This window comes from Elephas maximus, chromosome 12, assembly GCF_024166365.1.
Source record: "Elephas maximus indicus isolate mEleMax1 chromosome 12, mEleMax1 primary haplotype, whole genome shotgun sequence".
In the NCBI taxonomy this organism is placed as follows: Eukaryota; Metazoa; Chordata; class Mammalia; order Proboscidea; family Elephantidae; genus Elephas; species Elephas maximus.
Genome location: NC_064830.1, coordinates 84,165,838 through 84,181,869, shown reverse-complemented (window position 1 = coordinate 84,181,869; position 16,032 = coordinate 84,165,838). Strand labels below are relative to the sequence as shown.

Below are 16,032 nucleotides of genomic sequence, written 5' to 3'. Positions count from 1 at the left end.
GTCAATTCCGACTCATAGCAACCCTCTAGGGCAGAGTATAACTACCCCACAGGGTTTCACAAGATCATGCATGCTCAAAATGAAAAGCTTTGAAGATCCAGTAAATTGCCTGGTCCTCTGCTGGCTTGGGGCCACAACATTGTTTCTTAGATCAGGGACCAGATGAAGTAACTGTCTTGTGTTTAGGTCCATAGTGTATACAAAATACATCTCTTTAACCATTGGAACCACACTTAGAGAGAGGAGATGTTGCTAATGTGAGGGGCATGTAGAACCTAGGAGTGAGCAGGAGGGGTGGAGGAGTGCCTCTCATCTCCCATGTGCAATGTTAATAAGTGGAAGAGTAGAAGAAACAGGCTGCAATGTTTACATTGTTACTTTAGTATTTTGTAACCAAATTCATCTATCTGAATTTGTGTGCAGTTCAATGTATCTTTGGAGTCCCTGTGTAGCACAGTTAAGCACTCAGCTACTAACTGAAAGATTGAGTCTACCCAGAGATGCCTTGGAAGAAAATCCTGGTGTTCTACTTCTGGAAGGTGATAGCCATTGAAAACACTTTGGAGCACAGTTCTACTCTGACACACATGGGGTTGCCATGAATCGGAATCAACTCAACAGCAACTGGTTGGTTTTTTGTTTTTTCAATTCAGCTATGATACAGATGGCTCTACTATTTAGGAGAGAGCATTATATCACTTGGAGGGAGGGACAGTCTGAGAATATAAATTAAAATTTATTCATTTTTGTTCAAGTCTCCTTTTACAGTTATATCGTTCAAATTTTCTTTTACAAACTCTATGAGTTTCCAGAGGATACAAGCAACGCTGTAGGGACCAACTCTGAACCTTTTTAAAGCATGCACTCAGTAAATGAAAACAGAACAGCAAGCCTCAAGGTACCCCCAGTGATAGCTTGTGGATTTGTGTAACAATCATCAATGGCTGCTAAAAACATAAAAAATAAAACCAGTTGCCATTGAGTCGATTCCAACTCATGGTGACCCTATTTGTGTCAGAGTAGAACTGTGCCCCAAAGGGTTTTCAATGGCTAACTTTTCAGAAATAGATCACCAGGCCTTTCTCCCAAGTTGCTTCTTGGTGGACTTGAGCCTTCAACCTTTCGGTTAGCACCTGAGCGCAATAACCATTTGTACCACCCGGGAACTCCCAATGGTTGCTAACATCACAAAAAGGAGAAACAACCAGACACTACCTATGAAGTATTCTTCCCAAAATAATGAAATCTGAATAGGTTCAAGCCTCTTGATCCAACTACTGGTTGACAGAAAATACAGGTGACACAGTGAAGTGATACCAGGGATAGAAACAAATAATGGTAATGGTCTCACAACATTATAGAAATTATACACTTAGAAATGGTTATAATGGCAAACTTTTTGTTGTATGTATTTTACCACAATAAACTTAAAAAAAAAATAAAAACGACACCGCAGAAAGGCAATCAGCAAAAAATACAGAATGTGGAAAACTATAAGACAACCAACACAGTTTTGTCAACAAATAAACTGCAAGAGGAAAGCGGGGGGGGGGGGGCGAGTAGCAACTTACATACTAAAAGAGATTTAAGAAACATACCAAATAAATGCAAAATACATGTGGACCTTATTTGGATCTTAATTTGAACAAACCAATGTTTTTTTAAAAACAAAAATTATGAGGTCAGCAGGGAAATGGATATACTCTTTGGCTTTCTGATGATATTAGGGAATTACTGTAATGGATATCAGAGAATTATAATTTTTGGTGTGATAGTGATAGTGTGATTATGTGTTTTTTTTTTAAGACTCCTTATCTTCTGAGGATGCAACCTAAAATCTTTATAGACAAAATTATTTAATTGAAAATAATTCAGTTTGATAGAGAGCAGCAAGGAGGCAGAGTTACTATAGATGAAAAAATATTGGCCATATGAATTGACCATTATTCAGCTGGGTGATAAACACATGAGAGTCCATTATACTAATCCATCTAACTTATAGATTCATGTGAAAAAAAATTTCTATAACATAAAGAAGAAGAAGAAAAAAATCCTCTTGGCTGGGCACCCAGAAGAAATTTCTTTCTTCTTTGCTTTCCTTTTTTCTGTTTTAATATTTACTGTGTATTTTATAAATAATATGTACTTTGTATAAAGCTGTTTGTGTCAAATAGTGTGTGTGTGTGTGTGTGTTTCCCTCTGTATGTGTATGCCTGTGAATGCAGAGAAAAAACTATATGAGCAGGGGTCAAAAAATGCCCATGATGGTTATCTCTGAGCAGTAGGACTGCAAATTATTTCTACTTTCAACTCTAGATATTTAAAAAATTTTACAATGAGTGTATATTAGTAATACAATCAAGAAAAAGTAAAACTACTTCCACTCTGAAGAGAAAAAAAAAAGAACCAAAAGAAAACAGAGGTCTTGGAAATAAACATGATTTCCAAAGTCAAAAACTCAATAGTTGGGCTGATTAATAGCATAGACCCAGCTAAGGAGGAAATCAGCAAACTGGAAGTCTAAATTCAGGAACTCTCCCAGAATTCTGCAAAAAGAGCAAGAAAGAGTTAAAGTAATGCTGTGAAACATGTAGGGTAAATCCCAAAATTCTAATATTCATCTGAAAGGATATTCAGGAAAGAACAGAGAAGGGTGAGAACGTGTTATCAAAGAAAATTCCCCTAAAGACTAAGATGTTGAGTCATTGAATTGAAAGAAACTATCAAATTTCAATAGGTGTGAGTGAAAAAAAGATCCATGATGAGAATATCAAGGTTTCGAGATCATTCTGACCAGCAGGGGCAGGGAGTAGGAAGGGGGACGCTTATTGACAAAGGAACAAAAATGATTTTAACATCAGATTTCTCATCAGCAATTCTGAATTCTTGAATACAGTAGAGCAGTCACTTCAAAGTCTTCAGGAAAAATCATTTTGAACCTAAAACCTCCTATCCAACCAAACTAGCATTCAGATGAAAAGACTAGATATATTTCTAGAACACAAAGACTTAGAAAACGTACCTCCCACAAAAGAAGTAGTACTAGAGCATATACACCTGGATAGGAAAGGAGAGAGGAAGGGAGGGAAGGAGGAAGGGAGAGAGGGAGAGAGAAGAGAAGGAAGGAGGGAAGAAGGGAAGCAGGAGGGGAAAGAAAGAGGGAGGAACAAGGTAGGGAAGGAGGGAAGGTAAAAGAAACTACAGTGAAAAAACAGAAAGGAGGGAGAGAAAGGGCAAAGAAAGAGATGATCTAAATCTTACAAAGTAGAGGTGGGAAGAGGGCTAGAGGATTGAAATGTGCTAAGGGTCTTATCTTACTCTTCAAGAGATCATACATATTGAAAAACCGCATATAATTATAAGGCATATATGTTTAAATGTGCGTTAACTAAAGATAAAAATAAAGAATAGAAACCTCTGTGTATCTTTCAAACCACTAAAAGGGAACACTGGGCAAACAAAACGTAAGCCAACTGTACTTCAAAAGGCCTTCCTCATGCCCCAAGTTCATATAAATACATATTTTTTTAAGTTTTATATGGCACCTTTTGCACTTTAAACTCTTTAATCCACTTGTAATTTCTTAGTATATGATGTGAAATAGGAATCTAATGTGCTATTTTCTTTTTCCAAATAGGTAACCAATTCTCCCAGCATCCTTTACTGAATAATTCATCCCTTCCCCACAGATTTCAAATGCCAACTTTATTATATGCTAAATAATTATATACACTGGGGTCTATCTTTGAGCTTTCTGTTCTGTTCCACTGATCTGTCTATCTATTCTTGTAGTTCAGCAATATGGGATTTAATTATAGCAGCTTTATAATATATCTTGGCAGGGCAGGTCCTCCCGCATTTTCCTTCCTTTCAACATTTTCTTGGCTATCACTGCATGCTTGTTCTTTCAAATGAACTTTAGAATCAGTTTACCAAGATTTTTTAAACACCAATGGAATTTTTATTGGAAATATATCTGGAATTTTGTTGGAATTGTCCATCCCTCTCCAAAAAATTTTTATTGGAACTTCAAAATTTCTTAAATTTATAATTAGTTCAGTTGGCACCTTTACAGTGGTGTTTCCACTAAGAATGGAGTATCTCCTTGTTAAGATCTTATTTTATGTCCCCCAACAAATAAAGCCTTTAATTTTCTCTATATTGGTCCTGCACACTTCTCATTTAGTATAATTTGAAGAATCCTTTTGTTGTGCTGCTGTGATTTTGACGTTTTTTCCATTTCGTTTTCCAAATGGTTATTGTTTACCATTGAAAAGCAATAGGTTTTTAGTACATTTACTTTGTAAGCAGTTATTCTGTTGAACTCGTAATAGTATGGGCATGTTTTCAGTTGCTTCTCTTGAGATTTTTATAAAGAGAATGATATTATCTCAAATAATAATATTTTTCTTCTCACCTTTTTGATAGATGCACCTACTTTTCCCCGTATCATATTTCAACATTTAAAATTTTTAGGACATAAAATAAAAGAGATGGTAGCAGATAGTCTTGTCTCATTCCCAAGCTTTCACCAGCTTCACCTTTCAAGTTTTCCACCTCTTCTTGAAGTAATTTTTGGAATTTCTGGATGTTTATTTTCATTGGGAATTGCCCACAGTATTCTTTTCAATGTGTTTAAGTTGTATCATCTTATCTAGGATGTTATTAGGCCCCTTCTAGTTCTTTCCTCTCTGTTCCCCCCTCACCAAGAGGTCTGTCTTATTTGTTGTCTATTTTATTAGTCTATCATTTTAAAGAGGCAGATCTTGGATATATTTATAAATTCTACTTTGAGATGTTACGGCAACTTACGGAACCCAAAGACAGGAGGGAGAGTACTGAGGGGAGTGGGGTAGTCGATATTAGAGATGATGGAGTGGTACAGCAGCTTAGAAAAGTTAAGCATTTGGGACATCTTTCACCTCTGCCTCATAGGAACCAGCTTTGTGCTGATCCTTATAAAATAAATTATTCATTTAATACTGATAAGAATATATCAGCAGAAACAACCAAAGTGTCCATCAACAGATGAATGAACAAACAACATTTGGCCTGTTACTCAGCCGTAAAGAGAAATGAAGTCCTGATGCGTGCCCTGACAGGGAGGAGCCTTGAAAACATCATGCTGAGTGAAATAAACCCATTGCCATTGAGTCAATTCCGACTCAGTCAGTCACAAGAGGACAAACACTGTATGATCTCACTTACATGAGATAAGCAAATATATAAAAACCAAAAATTATTGGTGGTTACCAGGGTTGGGTGGGGGAGGAAGCTTTTGCTTAGGGGACATTTGAATTTATGTTAATGGTGGTTGAATAATTAGGAAAGGGACAGCAGGAATGGTTGCACAACTTGAAGAATGTAATCAGTGTCACTGAATTATACATGTAGAAATTGTTGAATTTGCGTATGCTTTGTTGTGTATATTTTCACCACAATAAAAAAAAAAAAAAAGAATACATCAACCATTGAAAAAGCCCTTAAGCAGCCTTCAAATTAGCCACAGAAATAAACAATCCCTTCCTACAGAAAAAAACCCACTGCCATGGAGTTGATTCCCACTCATAGCGCCCCTTTCCCAGGCTGTAAATCTCTACAGAAGCAGACTGCCATATCTTTCTCCCGGGGAGCCGGTTAGCAGTCCATTGCTTTAACCACTGCACCACCAGGGCTCCTTATATTCCTACAGAGGAGGAATAAATATGCCAAGTGATGTGACTATAGCCTGTGCACACTCTACAGGGAAGAGAAGCTGGGAACAGAGTTTGGAAAGTTGATGAGCTTCTGGTGAAAGGTAGTTGTTTTATACAATGTGTTTCTGAGAAGTTGTGCAAATCAAAGTCCCTGTTAACTAAAATACTTTTTTTTAGTACAGCTGGCTATTTAAAGAAACAAATGAAATCCTTTTGTGATGCAAATAAACGCCCCCTCATTTCTGTTTGGCAAATTCAGGCTAGACCAGCTTTTCCTAGAGAAGAGGCAACATTTACTGAGCTGCTGCAAACTGTACCAGGTCCTACTTTCAAACAGGTACCTGGTAAGAGCCAAGAATTCCTAGATGCCTTATGATTTATTCAATAACTCTTTGTCTGCAGAGGTTGAAGCCTGGCAGCCTACAGCCGTCTGAATCCAGCCTGTAGTCACGCTTTGTTAGCATCACACAATGTTTGGAGGGAGAACAAGACTATGCTGACATTTAAATATCTGAATATTTCCTAGAAACTTGGAAGACTGGGCAATGCTGGCCCTCACTGTCAGCTAAAACTGAGGAACAATTTGCCGTTTTAGACAGGCTATCTAGGAGCCCTGGTGGCACAATGGTTAAGTGCTCGGCTGCGAACCAAAAGGTCAGCAGTTTGAACCCACCAGTTGCTCCTTGGGAGAAAAATGTGGCAGTCTGCTTGCCTAAACATTTACGGCCTTGAAAACCCTATGGTGCGGCTCTACTCTGTCCTACAGGGTCACTATGAATTGGAATTGACTAGATGGCAGTGGTGTTTTTTGTTTTTTTTTTTAAGTCAGGCCATGTATGCATTCTCCCACCTGATCCTCACCAGTCATTTTCATGACTCACCTGGCCCCTGGCATTTGAGTTTGAGACCCATGAGAAAGGAATCCCAAGCCCTATCCACCTCCATCTTTCCTTTATTACATGTAAAGTCATAAAGGTCACATGCCAGCTGTGGTAGGCAGAATAACAGTCCCCCAAAGACGCCCATATCCTAATCTCTGGAATCTGTGAATATGTCACTTTACGTATCAGATTATACTGGATGATCCAGGTGAACCCACTGTAATCACAGGGTCCTTATAAGAGGGAGGCAGGAGAGTCAGAGAAGGAGATGTGAGGACAGACGCAGAGGTCCCAAGTGATGGCTGGAGGACCATTAACCAAGGAATGCAGACGGCCTCTAGAAACTGGAAAAGGCAAGGAACAGATTCTTCCCCAGAGCCTCCAGAAGGAATGCACCCTTACTGACACCTCGATTTTAGCCCTGTACGGCCCATTTTTAGAACTCTAACCTCCAGAACTATAAGATAATAAATTGGTGTTGTTTTAAGCCACTGAAGTTGTGGTAATTTGTTACAGCAGCAAAACTAATACACCAGCCAAGGATCAGAAATGTGTGGTTAATTCCAGAAGCAACAGACTATAATCAAAGGCTCAGAGATCCTCCCAGAGGACCTCTCTGGAGTATTTGCCCCAAGTAAGCATTGGGACCCCAACTCTCTGCTTCATACTGTACCCCACCCCCAAACTCTCAACTCTAACCACTAAAATTTATTCTTTGCATTCCAAGAGGACCAAGTCAAGTCATCAAAATTTTGATTTTTTTCTCATTGCACTTGATCCTCCTCTCCTACTCAATTCTCACTGGACTCTACAGTGGAAAGCTGGTATCCTTGGGAAGGAATCTTTGCCCCTAAATTCATACTAACCTGAGATTGAAATTCCGACATTGGCTACAAATGTCTGTGGTGGAAGAAGAAAGAGAAAAGCCCTCAGCTCTTTGCCATCATCTCTTTCCAGATGCCCCAAACTGGCCATCCGTCAAGAGAGAAGCCAATCATCTTCAGGGATTACAAGTCTGGTCTCTGGAATCAGATGGACCTCAGTTTCAACTCTCATTCTACCACCTATAAGCTGAAGAACCCACTACTAAGCCTCTCTGAGCCTCTGTTTCCTTCTGCAAATTTAGCATAATAATAGTATCTCCTCTTACAGGGCTATTGTGAAGCTCAAATGAGACAATATATGTAAAGTTATTGGTGGGCAGGGGCATATGAGTTGGAACCACCAGAATGCAAATTCTGTTTTCCAACAGCTATGGAAGATCTCTCTTTCCTCCCAGGTCAAAGCTGACCCCCGGGCTTAGCTGCATTAAACTTCGCCTAGCGCCCAAGATAAAGTGAACCATCTCCATGACTGAAGGCAGAAAAGTCTGGCCACCATTTCCACCCAACACCTGGCCTCACGCTATTTGAGTTTGTCAAGAGCTTTCATATCTGTGATTTCAACTGAGCCTCATCATGGTCCTGTGAGGAAGGTGTTATGACCTTCATTATATCGATAAGGATACTGATGCTGGGAGAGAAGCAATTTGCCCGTGATCATTCAGCTAGTCAGTGGCAGAGGCTGTGTTTGAAACCAGGTTTGTCTTCCTTTAGAGCCCACACTCTCAACTCATATAGCACAGTTGCATTTGTGTTTGTCATTCATTTGACTGTTCCAGAAGAAAACTGCCCCCACTTTCCTCACCCCCGCCATTCAGTTGCTGAATCCTACTGATTCTTCCCTCGCAACATCTTTTATACCATATCCTCCTGTACCTTCCCCACTGACTCCACCTAAACTGCCCTCAGTAACTCAGACATAGAATTTTGCAATAATGCCTTAGCTGGTCTCCCCAACTCCAGTCAGTCTGCCTTGATATCTCACCTCTACGAGACACAGTTTCCGTAAGCACAAGGGAGGTAAGACCACCAATGTCACAGGACTGCTACAAAAACTCAGTGAGACGTCATACGGGAATGCATGTAGCAGTGTCCTGCACAAAGTAAGCTCTCCATGAAGATTCATTACTTCCCTCAAGGATGAAGGGGTTCCCGGTACAAGCTTTGCAGTCAAACAGCCTGGATCCTACACCTGTGCTTTACTACTGAGTCTGTAATATAGGAATAGAACTAGTGCCCTCCCCACAGGGTTATTAGGAGGACTAAATGAGTTAATATTTAAATGAGTTAATATTTAAATGAGTTAATATTAGCACAGTATCTACACCCAGCAAGTGCATAATGGATGCTAAACCAAAAAAAAAACGAAAAAACCAAGCCCGTTGCTGTCAGTCGATTCCAACTCATAGTGACCCCATAGGGTTCCCAAGGCTATAAACCTCTACGGAAGCAGACCACCACATCTTTCTGCCTCAGAGCCACTGATGGCTTCGAACTACCTACCTTTAGGTTAGCCATTGAGCGCTTTAAACACTGTGCCACCAGGGCTCCTCAATATTATAAAACCAAAGCCAAACCCGTTGCCGTCAAGTCAATTCAGACTCATAGTGACCCTATAGGACAGAGTAAAACTGCCCCATAGGGTTTCCAAAGAGCAGCTGGTGGATTCCAATATGTCGACCTTTTGGTCACCAGCCGAGCTCTTAATCACTGTGCCACCAGGGCTCCTCATCAATATTATAAGTCAATATTATTCCTACCAACTCCTCTTCACCCCCATCTCCATGTAGCCTACACACTCCTGGAAAATTCACCCTCTGAAAATGAAACTTTGATTCTATCTACCTGTTCTGGTATTCACTGGCTGCCTGTTGCCTAGAGCTGCCCAGTCCTATAGGGTAACCACTAACCACATGTGGATTTTTAAGTTTAAATTAATTGAATAAATTTAAAATCCAGTTCCTCATTCACACTAGCCACATTTCAAGTGCTTGACAGCCACATGTGTATTGGACTGCACAGGTATATTTCCATCATCCTAGAAAGCTCTGTTGAACAGCAGTGGCCCAAAGAATAAAGTTCAAATAGCTTAGCCTGGCATCCATCCCCACTACAACCACAGTCTAACTTCACTCTCATCTCCAACCACTCTACTGCCCCACACTCCAGCCAGGCTGAATGACTGTCCTTTTCTTTCATGTGGTTTACTCATTCCCTTGCATGCACATTTGTGCCACCAGTTTACAAGCTCAGTCTTAGCTGGCCATCCTGCCTAAAAAGTTTCTACCTTGGTTGCATATACCTCTGAGCTAAAATATCCCCAAGCACAGAATGGGGTAAGACCTCCTACTTCACATGTGGTGTGAGATCAATGAGATGAATGTACCTACTAGCATGTGGGTGGGTGGCTGGCTCACATCTAATCCTTAATAAAAATATGTGAATGAATGGATGATGGATGAATGGGCTCTTTTGGTCACTCCCACACTCAGAAGTTGCTCACCACGGCTGAGTCAAAAGGAAGGCAGCTGCGGACACGGGCGGTGAGATAGGATGTGTGAGTCTGTGAGCAGCTGGCCCCACCACAGACAAGCTGCCTGAGCTCAAAGGGGTATCTCACAGCCCAGCTTGTGTGGCTTTGACTAGGCTTACGGTTTAAAAAAAAAAATCAAGCATTGCAAACGAGTCACAGTTGAGAATGAGTTCAACTCCCAATTACCACAGGGAAATACTCTTTTCAATATCCTGTGCCTCCTTTGAGAGATACTCTCTGCATATAAAAGCACATGGAGGGGCATCTCCTGTCTGGAGGGGAGATGGGAGAGTAGAGGGGGTTAGAAACTGGAAAACGGTCACGAAAGGAGAGACTGGAAGGAGGGAGCAGGCTGACTCATTAGGGGGAGAGTAAGTGGGAGTATGTAGTAAGGTGTATAAAAGTTTATACGTGAGAGGCTGACTTGATTTGTAAACTTTCACTTAAAGCAAAATAAAAATTATTTTTAAAAAATCTATTAAGAAAACATTGTGCATCCCACTTTGAAGAGTGGCGTCTGGGGTCTTAAATGCTAGCAAGTAGCCATCTAAGATGCATCAATTGGTCTCAACCCACCTGGATCAAAGGAGAATGAAGAACACCAAGAACACAAGGTAATTATGAGCCGAAGAGACAGAAAGGGCTACATGAACCAGAGACTACTTTGTCCTGAGACCAGAAGAACTAGATGGTGCCCAGCCACACCCAATGACTGCCCTGACAGGGAACACAACAGAGAACTCCTGAGGGAGCAGGAGAACAGTGGGATGCAGACCTCAAATTTTCATAAAAAGACCAGACTTAATGGTCTGACTGAGGATAGAAGGACCCTGGTGGTCATGGCCCCCAAACCTTCTGTTGGCCCAGGACAGGAACCATTCCTGAAGCCAGTTCATCAGACATGGATTGGATGGGGCAACAGGTTGGAGAGCAATGCTAGTGAGGAGTCAGCTACTTAGATCAGGTGGACACTTGAGACTATGTTGGCATCTCCTGCCTGGAGGGAAGATGGGAGGGTAGAGGGGGTTAGAAGCTGGCAAAACGGACACTAAAAGAGAGAGTGGTAGGAGGGAGCAGGCTGTCTCATTGGGGTGAGAGTAATTGGGAGCATGTAGTAACGTGTATATAAGTTTTTATGTGAGAGACTGACTTAATTTGTAAACTTTCACTTAAAGCACAAAAAAAAAAACTATTACAAAAAAACAAAAAAAATGAGCAGCTGCTGAGGCAACATAATAGAACTCAATTGATGAGATGTATTCTTTTATTATATTTTTCTCAGTTTTCTGGTTTGTTAACATGTTACTGTAAAAATCAAAGATAATAAAATGTTTGCATGGTAAAAAAAAAAAAGCACATGGAGGGAGGCATTCTCTCTTTATTTCACGTCAATGTCCTTTTTGCTTTTGCACAAATGACACATATTCTATACCCACTGGTTCTTAGCCCTGGCTACACATTTGAATCACCTGGGGAACTTTTAAAGTAAATCAGTGTTCTGGCCTCACCCTGGAGACTCTGATTTAATTGGTCTGGGGCAGGTTGTGTCCCTCCGCCCCACCCCCCATCTGTAAGTTTAAAAGGCTCCCCAAGTGATTCTAATGGGCTACCAGTGTTACGCATCCCTGCTCTGCACACTCTCTGCCATGTGTTTCTCCCCCACCAAATGCATGTGGGAGCCCCTTTCATTGCAACAGGAAGAGAACGACCCCATTCTGTTTCCACAGCTGCATCTTACTGCAGCATATGGGTGGGCTACCTTGTTGACCCACTCTTACAGGGGATCCTTAAAGCTCCGATGATGATTATTTCCTCTTGTAAGAGAGGAGGAAGCAAGCTCAAACTTCCTTTGCTTATGGACAGCCAAGCACTATGGAGGAAAAAAAAAATCCAAAGCAATAACCTTGCAGTGGTCAGCAACGGTAGGAAAAGAATGTTTTAGGTTATAATGTTATCAAGTTTATTTAACTAAGCAAAACAAAGGAGTTCAGCCAAAAAAAAAAACAGCCAACGAGAGATAAATAACAGGTCTCATAAGTAAATAAACCCATGAGAAGAAAGATCCTCCTCTACCCCCAGCTACAAAAACCCTGGGATAGAGAAACCCACTGAGCAGGCCCTGTTTGGGAGCAAAACACTTAGAAGATCCAGTCGTGGTCACAGGCAAGGACAGCTGTGAAAGTTCTGCTTGTTTGGATAATACATGGAGACTGTTCTTGACCCCTTGGCCTCCCCCTTTTGATCCAGCCCCTGAAGATGGAGGCAACAGGACATGGTCAAGAGGAAACACTAGCAGCCCTTCACTCACCAGCTACATCAGCCTTAGAGTGTTCAGACCAGGAGATGACCCAACCCTGAACCAAGTGCCTACAGTAGGTGTCTCTCCTTGTTGCCTGATCAGCACTCATCCTTCACACTCTTTCTTCGTGGAGCACTTTCCATTGGGGAGTCGCCCTCCTCTGATTCAGAGTTCACGTGAGTCATGTAAGGCTGCCCTAACCCCAGGCCACAGTGTGTATTCAGGGATGGGCACCTGACTCAAGTCACACAATGAGAACCAGCTTTTGGACTTCTGTTGGGATTACTAGGAAAGAGGATTTATTTTCCAGCAGAGTTGCTAAGCTGGTAGGGAATGAGTCTGTGACCACCATCTTTGTCATCACAAAGGAAAAGATTTTCTGAGAATGAAGCCAACACAGGGAACGGCAGAGTCAAGAGACACCTGATGACCACATAGGAGCACCTAGATCCAATCATGCCTGAAGGAAGAACCTATGGGCTTTTCCATATAAGCCAATAAATTCCTCTTTGCCTAAACCAACTTGAATTGGATTTTTGACCCTTGCAACCGAAGGAGTTCTGACTGATAAACCAAAGTTGAAAAGTTGGAGGTTGGGCAGTGGGGACTCTTTTCTCCTATTTCATGCCTTCCTATAAATAAGCCTCTTTTCTTTTTTATTTTGGGATCTGGTATTAGATAGACAGTTAGCTGTCCACTGAGTCGATGCTGACTCATGGAGACCTTGTGTATAACAAAACAAAACGTTGCCCAGTCCTGCATCATCCTCACAATCTCCAGCATGTTCAGGTCCATCGCTGCAACTCTGTGTCAATCCATCTCACTGAAGGTCTCCTTCACCCTCACTGGCCCTCTATTTCACCAAACATGTTGTCCTCTTCCAGCAATTGATCCCTTCTGATGATATATGCAAAGCATGTGTGTAGGATAATGCTCTTTTATGATCCATAAGGTTTTCATTGGCTAATTTACAGAAGTAGATCGCCAGGCCATTCTTCCTGGTTTGTTTTAGTCTGGAAGCCCCACTGAAACCTGTCCACCATGGGTGACCCTGCTGGTATTTGAAATACTGGTAGCATAGATTCCAGCATCACAGCAACATAGAATCCACCACAGTAAGACAAACTGACAGACAGGTCATGGGATGTGGTATCAATAGTACTCAATTTAATCTGTCCATGCTGGTGAATTGAGGAAAGGTGAGACACTGTGTTTTACCCTTCTCTTACTCCCTCTAGATATTTCACCCCTTGATGAAGACCGTTGCTCCTAGGAGTTTGTTCAGGTGAGAGAAAGTACCAGGAGATATGAGAGTTCATGGGTCTCCTGCATCTACGGGTGCCTACTAATCCACCTCACTGATGCAACAGTGATTTATGCCATCTGCCTACTATCAGCAACCTACCATTGATGGTGAAGGAGGGCCACATAGCCAGGAGGCCCTTTCTTGACATGACAATAAGTTGCGTCTGCCAAATTGTACCTCCAGAGCTAGCTGACTTGAAGCCCAGAAATATATTCATGTCAATCCCAGTATACAACCCACTCTCAAAAGCAAACTGAGAAAGCTTGATCCTCTGGCAGGCAAAACCCTAGTAACAACTCCGCAAGGAAGGGTGGCCTGCTATGTGAATGTTGCAAAAAATTATCAAATCAAAAACAGCCAGGGAGATCTCCACAGTGGACATCTGTTGCCTTTGCCTGCCCAGCATTCACTCCTCCTTCCTCTTGTAACTGACATTTTGATTTTCCTTTGGGAAACCATCCTTCCTCCATTTTATGCAGTCTTGGTGGGGCTGTCAGTCAAGGTGCCCCACTCTTCCCTGGCCAAAGGCTGAGTACATGAACCAAGATCAGCTGATGAGACTCTCCTTGGAATTTGATTCTTGGGCAGAGAGACACGGGGTGGAAATGGCTAGAGCTGATTCATCCCAATAGTGTCACTATGAAAAGACCGTCCATTAGTTAGGTCTACCACCTAATTCCTAGACCACCACCCATCTGTCAGTTGGTCTTACTGTGGTGGTTTGCATGTTCTGATGATGCTGGAAGCTAAGCCACCAGTTTTTCAAATACCAGCAGGGTCACTCATGGTGGACAGACTTCAGAGGCGCTTCCATACTAAGACAGACTAGGAAAAAAGGCCTGGTGATCTACTTCTGAAAACTGGCCAATGAAAACCTTATGGATCACAAAAGAAAATTGTCTGATATAGTGCTGGAAGATGAGATCCTTAGGTTAGGAAACACTCAAAAATACACAGTGGCTCTGGAAGGCATTATGCTGAGTGAAATTAGTCAGTTGCAAAAGGACAAATATTGTTTGAGACCATTATTATAAGAACTCAAGAAAAGGTTTAAACACAGAAGAGAATATTCTTTGATGGTTATGAGGGTGGGGAGGGAGGGAGACGGGAATTCATAGACAGTAGACAAGAATTAGCTTAGTTGAAGGGAAGGACAACATACTATACAGGAGAAGTTAGCACAGCGGGACTAAACCAAAAGCTAAGAAGTTTCCTGAACACAACCAAACACTTCAAGAAACAGAGTAGTAGAGCAGGAATCCAGGGATCATGGTTTTGAGGGACATCTAGGTCAACTGGCATAACAAATTTTATTAAAAAAATGTTCTGCATCCCACTTTGGCGAGTAACGGCTGGGGTCTTAAAAGCTTGTGAATGGCCATCTAAGATGCATCAATTGGTCCCAACCCACCTGCAGAAAAGGAGAATGAAGAACACCAAAAACACAAGGAAAATATTAGCCTAAGGCACAAAAGGGCCACATAAACCACAGACTCCATCAACCTGAGACCAGAAGAACTAGACGGTGCCTGGCTACCACCAACAACCACCCTGACAGGGAACACAACAGAGAGTTCTTGACTGAGCAAGAGAAAAGTGCGGTGCAGAACTCAAACTCTAGTCAAAAGATCAGACTTAATGGTCTGGCTGAGACTAGAGGAGCCTCCGAAGACATGGCCCCCAGACTCTCTATTAACCTAAAACCATTCCCAAAGCCAACTCTTCAAAGATTAGACTGGACTATAAAACATAAAGTAATATTCATGAATAGTGTGCTTCTTAGTTCAAGTAGATATATGAGATTAAATGGGCAGCTCCTGTTTGGAGGTGGGATGAGAAGGCAGAAATGGATAGGAGCTGGCTGAATGGACACAGGAAACCCGGGTTGGAAAGGGGAAGCTTGCTGTCACATTGTAGGGATTGCAACTAGGGTCACGTAATAATATGTGTATAAATTTTTGTATGAGAAAATAACTTGGGCTGTAAACTTTCACCTAAAGCACAATAAAAGAAATTAAAACAAAACACACAGTGGCCACAACAATGGACATGATCATGCAAGCAATCATGAGCACGGTGTGGGATCAGGCAATGTTTCAGAGACCAGGTTCGACTCCCAGCCAATACGCCTCATGTACAGTCACCACTCATCTGTCAGTGGAGGCTTGCACGTTGCTATGATGCTGAACATGTTTCAGTGGCATTTCCAGACTAAGACAGATAAGAAGAAAGGTCTATTTCCAAAAATCTGCCAGTAAAAATCCTATGGATCACAATAGTCCAAAACACAACCAGTCATGGGAATGGCACAGGACTGGGCAGCATTTCATTCTGTTGTGCTTGGGGTTGGGGCCAACACGATGGTGGTTAACAACAAGAAACACAACATAAACAACCAAAGAGCCCGAACCAACTCAAAGACATCTGATCTCTCTC

The 16,032-nt window shown here is 41.7% G+C and overlaps 1 protein-coding gene across 2 annotated transcripts in view; it reads right to left on the bottom strand.

Annotated features, from left to right (window-relative positions):
- PRKCB (protein kinase C beta) overlaps window positions 1–16,032 on the bottom strand; it is a 390,245-nt gene that overhangs the window by 228,003 nt on the left and 146,210 nt on the right. The gene's annotated exons all lie outside the window — the stretch shown is intronic.